General features: G+C 31.5%; 1 pseudogene; it reads right to left on the minus strand.

Annotated features, from left to right (window-relative positions):
* Window positions 1-914: 914 nt before the first annotated feature.
* Window positions 915-5,886, minus strand: LOC133832292 (uncharacterized; annotated as a pseudogene).
* Between the last annotated feature and the right edge of the window lie 262 nt (window positions 5,887-6,148).

A 6,148-nucleotide genomic window follows, 5' to 3' on the forward strand; every position in this document is an offset into this window, starting at 1 on the left:
GAACATATTTCTGTACCGCAAGTAATATTTGATAGAAATTGTTCTTTTGTGCTGTTCAGATCAGAAAGCTAATAGCCCAAAAGATAGCATTGTGTTAAACCATCAAAAAATACCAAAGAGAAACAATAAGCTAAGAGATAAACAAAGAGAAAATTCCACTGCCAAACAGAGTATCCGTTATCGCTGAATTCCTAGATCACTTACAATAGAGGTACAAAACTAAAAATTAGCTTATAGGAAAAAAAAAATAGAATAAAGCTTCTTCTATTTTTGTAAGCAATTAGTAGATTGAAGCAAACAAGGTTCAAAAATAGATCCCCACTTTTTAATTATCTTTCATTCCAATACCAAATAGCAAATCAAACACATAGACACGCTTCAACCATTATCAAATATAACCATTATAAATAAGTAAGCAATCTAATTCACCAACATGCATTAGAGTAGTCATTATGTATAGTAAGTACGCATATGACACCATTAATATATTTATTAGAATTAATATTATCAGCTATAGATCTATCCAATAGAGGTAGTGTAAGACTTTAGAATTAATATTATTAGCTATATATCTATCCAATAGATGTAGAACCATTTCAATTAATGGATGAAGCAATAGAATCAAACCAATTATTGAAGAGATAGAGAATTACTAGAGCATACAAAGATTTTAGCCAATATATTAGAAAACATACAACTTATTCCTAATCATAAACTCGATACACCCTATGTAAGTATTAGGTTAGAGAAAAACAAATTATATTGGACAAAGAAGTAAAAAAACTAGTGAGACCAGTAGGCATTAAAATAATTTGCAAGAACAGGTGATAAATGACCGAGAATAGTACAGCTTGGCAACGACCAAACTTGTGAGACACACACACACACACACAAATGGCTGAGACCAGTACATCTTGGCAAAGACACCAAACTTGTTATATGCGCACATACACATTTGAGAATTTCGGAAGAAAACAGACCTCTTCTTTACTAAAACTGTAGAGGGCAACATTCTCTAGAGATAGCCTCCTCACGAAGGAGTACTTGTCACCAGGAGTAGTGGCAGATTCTTTTAGAGATGGCAATACCTTCTGTGGTGCAATGATATAGTCTGCCATGGGAAACAAGTACAAATTAACATGAGTAGTCAGGAATTTCTAGTTATAGATGATCTGAGGTCAGGTGCATGTATTTACCCTACAAGACTAAATAATTCCTGCTTATTTCGAACTGCTGCAACCATCAACTTTGATTTATGCCCATATTTGTTTATGTAATTATAAGCCTTTGTCACCTGGGAGACAGAATAATAATAGTAATGATTAAAAAATGTCCACTAGATTAATTGATCAAACAAGAAATTTCATGTTTGCTGCTGACAAAACTTCTTTCATCACTCATATGAGAAACTAATTATTATATGAGCTGAGATCTAGAATTTTACTGCAACACTCTCTTAAAGGATTTTTATTACCAAGAAGCACTTGGCTTCGATAATGAATAATATCTAAGTCAAATGTAGTCAAACAACAAGACCAAAGTGAAAGGATGTATATAGCACGGTTTAGATTCTAGGAAGAAGAATTAAAACGGTTTTGAGAATTTTCTATATATTATTATCAATGTCCTTTACAAGGGATATAAATACAAACTAAGGAATGAAATAAAGAGGACCACCAGGACATGTGTCCTTCCTCATGCAATGCAAGTTGTACAAAGAATAATAAGAGAGGAATATACATTAACTAACTACAATATAAAAGAATTAATTACAACAGAAAGTATTAATGTGTATTAGCGTGCTTAACACAAAGCAGAGGACGAAAGGGCAAAGAACAATAGGTATTTAGAAGAGTTGTTAATTTGCCTATCATAGAATTTTTAAAAAAAACTGCATTAGTAAATAAATACCCATTATTAAAATATATCGAGATAAGAGTATGCCATAATCAAGTTTACTAAGAATTTAAACAGAATTCCATGCAACTATGGAATTGAGATATTAAAACTGTTATAACTAACCAAAGCTATCCCAGGGTCTTCTCCTCTTTTGAGTGCAGCTTCTACCTCAGGGTTGCCAAAATGATTACGTGCCCAATCCTGAATAATAAATATGAACAACAATGACATGAAACTGAGAAGAACAAGATCATTATGGAACCAAAGGTAGAAGATTACCCTGATTCGACCAACAAATATCTGAATAACAGACGCACCAGCTTGAGCTGCAGCTGCAACTTGAGCGAAGCTAAGGAAACAAAAGGAAACTATCACCATTAATAAGAAGGTAATAAGATGGAATTAATAAGAAGTAATGGCGGAAGACAAGCAAAGATAATTTATTTCAAAATGATGAGTACCCACGACAAAGCTATGCAAGAGAAAGTAATGTACTTAAACATTAATTAGAACATATATAAAACCTGTATACAAAAGTCAAATGAGTTTGTAAACCCTCATATTCCAGTAATCTTGCAGCCTCTATTCCCTAAGTGGAGATGCAATCAATTAGAAAAAATAGTTAGATGACAAAAACTATGAGCATTCATGAATATATTCCCTTGAAGAAAAATCTAAAGATAAGGAATAAAGATGTTTTGTCATGAAACTTACTTGCTAAGTTAAAGGAATTTTGAACAACAAACACTCAGAAGAGACGTCAATTTCATTGTAAAGTTTCAACAGATCATGAACCTGCATTGTTGATAAAGTACTTGTGCAAACCACAACAAAATTAATAGCAAGTAAAGCACTAGCATCAGAGGAATAAAATCATAGTGCACAGTGATGGTTTCATCTCCAAAATACAAATTTGATAGCTAACACAATAAAGAATCATCCGTACAACAGCAAGAAACCAAAATGGTAATTACAAAAGACACATCAATAACTTTCTAATGATGCCATGTGTGTCATATGCTAGTCGTGCATCCACTTCTATTGAAACTCGACCAGGGAAAATTTTTACCAAATCACCACCAACATTCACAAGAGCCTCCACCACCAAAAAAATAAAATTGTGAACTTTCTTATCAATTCAAGCAATATGGTTTCCTAATGATTGGAACATAATACCAATATGATTTTGTATGTACTTTACACAGATATGGTTGACAGCAGCCAAGCATATGCTTAACAAAGAACCAATTTTACAGAAAATTGAAGGCTGCAAGATGTTATTTCCGTATGAGCATCCTTTTCATTGGTTATAATTAGCCATTAGTTTTCTCTACCCAGACAATTGAAAAGTACCTAAACCAACTTATTGAAAAGTAATTCAAGGAACAAATCTCAAATTCAAATTCAAACTTTTTAGGCAAACAACATTCTAGAGAATCCCAACACAGTAATATGATTCAAAGAAGAAGAAAATCAGATCTAAACATTTAGTTTAATAAAGATAAATCTAATTAATATATACATATATCAAACTACTTAAACATTTAGTTCATACGAAAGGTGATGCTCCATAGGATATCCTGAGCATTTCCTGTAGCCCACAGAAGAAACGCGGCTTCTCCTCTTGTATCAAATCCTGAGCATGTTGTAGAAATATTAGACATCTTTCAAATAAGACATATACTGTACTTCCGCCTGACTTGCTATACAATATCTTGAAGTATATATAGAGCCACTAGATATGTCAAAACTCAAGTAAGAGTAAAAAAATTAGTCCAGTTGAGTTTATTATTAGTAAGTCACACAATAAAAACTGCATTCAAATAACATCCCTGACAAAAATCAACCCAGTAAAAGGACCATGCAAATCGTTTGATGAGCTTGTTTCATCATCATCAACCTTGAATAAACAGACCACTGCACTTATTTGACAAATTTAAACCATGCACTTATGCTATGTAGAAAAATGTCAACAAACCCAATCACATTATCTTCTAAGAATAATTTATCACCAAGTATATAGTTCCACGTTAAAATTATAATAAATAATTACTTTAAACACAAACTGCCCTGCATTGACAAAACCTTCACAAAAATTGAGTTAATTCTCTCCTCTTTCATTCCTAAGTATTTTTTAGTTCTAAACTTTTCATTAAAAAAAAACACAATAAACAATAGAAATTGAACTCTCACACGTGGATAAGGGAATTAAATGAATCTTCATGATACAAAATGTTGAAACTTTCCCATGACTTGAAAGATTCAATGAATTGATACAAGGAAACCAAGAATAATAAGAACAACAAAGTAATAAATTAAATGCATTGCAAATCAACTCTAGTAATATCTTCAATTTACCTGCATCTGTAGTAGAGGTTGTTAATAGCTTAATTCAATCTAATAAAAATGAGTTTAGTACCCCCAATCTGTTAGCATTCTCACTAAGTTCTCTCTCACTCTTGCATTCTCTAGATCCCTTTATTCTAGAAATAACCACATTACTCAGGTCAACTAAGCCTTATTTATAGACTTGAGATAGATTACATAAATAACAAAAAAGACAAGCTAGCAACAAAATTCAGATATATATAAGCACCTTTTAGATCAGGCGACAACAAAGAAAAACTAAAAAAAAAAAAAAAAATTAGAAATCTAAGACATAAATGAAAACCCTGTTGGATGAAGAAATGAGCTCCATCTCTGAACAGAGAGATACAGAACAAAATGTAAGAAACCTATCATAACTTAAAAAAAACTTTCAAAAAGATCATTCATGCAACTAAGAAGTTTATTCTCAGTCTAATATAAATTAAAATACTAAATAAGAGGAACACATCATGTAGTCAATGGCCATTAAACATATAAGCTCTAAAACTTTTTCAGTAGTTCAATAATGGTATCATGAATCAATATGCTTGATTTACAACAAAAATGAATTTAATTTTGTGAAACTACAGAGTATATGCAATAGCCTATATATGACATGAGACATAAATTTAACTTGAATTTAATTGCATATAGCCTACACCCAAGACCTAATTGCTTTGATTTCATTAATAAACATTATGTCTTACAAATAAATTTATGCAAATATATAAATAATGAAGAAAAAAAGCAATCTATGACACACATAATAAACAACACAAATCTATAATCAAAGGACTCATTTAACAATATACCCAAGTAGTAACCTGATACTCGCTTCTCTACTCATGCTTGACATAAACAACTCAGCAGAAATTTTAAGCGACTTACTGATTATTCAACATGGCAAAACAATTTTTTGAAAGTGTATATGTCATTTAACTGTCTTTAAGAATATGTTGATTGAACATACCGTATAAACATAAACAAAAGTAGGAAGACTGCTATCTTTATAATTATGTGGTATGAATGGAGATATTTGCCGACAAGAAATTTTCAGTTCTGGATCCAGTTCACCTAAAATACAAGCCAACATAATTAACAAAAAGGATTCGAGGGAAAAGAACTTCTGGGAAAATAGAAAAAAAGTATGTTAATATCATCATATATCGTCCATGCCCTTGGGAATAGAGCATGGTATGTGGAATGCTGGTCATTAAGATTCCAGTCCCATGAAGATATATCCTAATCACCCACTTTCCTGTGAAAACAGCAAAAGCACACAAGAGTCATTTTATCAGTAGGAATAAGAATGTATATCCTTTAATCTTCTTTTACTGGAGATGACAGATGAAGAATTCTACCCTATTCCTTCATGTTGAGCTGGACCAAAACGGATGAGTAATTGTAATGTCCTCCATCTCTTGATATGAAAATCTGTAGCACAGCATAATTAAAGTAAATCGTGAAAACATAATAAAGATTAAATTTAATAGGCCAACAATTATGTGCTGCTTTTGAAAAGATAACAAATGCAATTGTTCAAAGTATTTAAGTACAATCGTAGAATTAAGATATTCTTTAATAAAGAAAGACTTATAATACCATCATTTTAGGCGCCATTGTTACACCCATTAATCTGTGAACCTATCTCAGCTACATATTACAACTTCCATTTAAAACACTCGTAGTAAATATTTAAGTTACTAGCAACAAATACATCTACGTTCAACTTCAGCAACAATATTTGGTCTGATATAAAATTTACACTTACAATAATTAAATCAAGTGGAATTCCATCAACTCCACAGTGCTCACGTTACTTTCACATCAAAAGCAACATTCACCCACTACATCACAATAATATCATACTGATATTACTGAA

This window comes from Humulus lupulus, chromosome 4, assembly GCF_963169125.1.
Source record: "Humulus lupulus chromosome 4, drHumLupu1.1, whole genome shotgun sequence".
In the NCBI taxonomy this organism is placed as follows: Eukaryota; Viridiplantae; Streptophyta; class Magnoliopsida; order Rosales; family Cannabaceae; genus Humulus; species Humulus lupulus.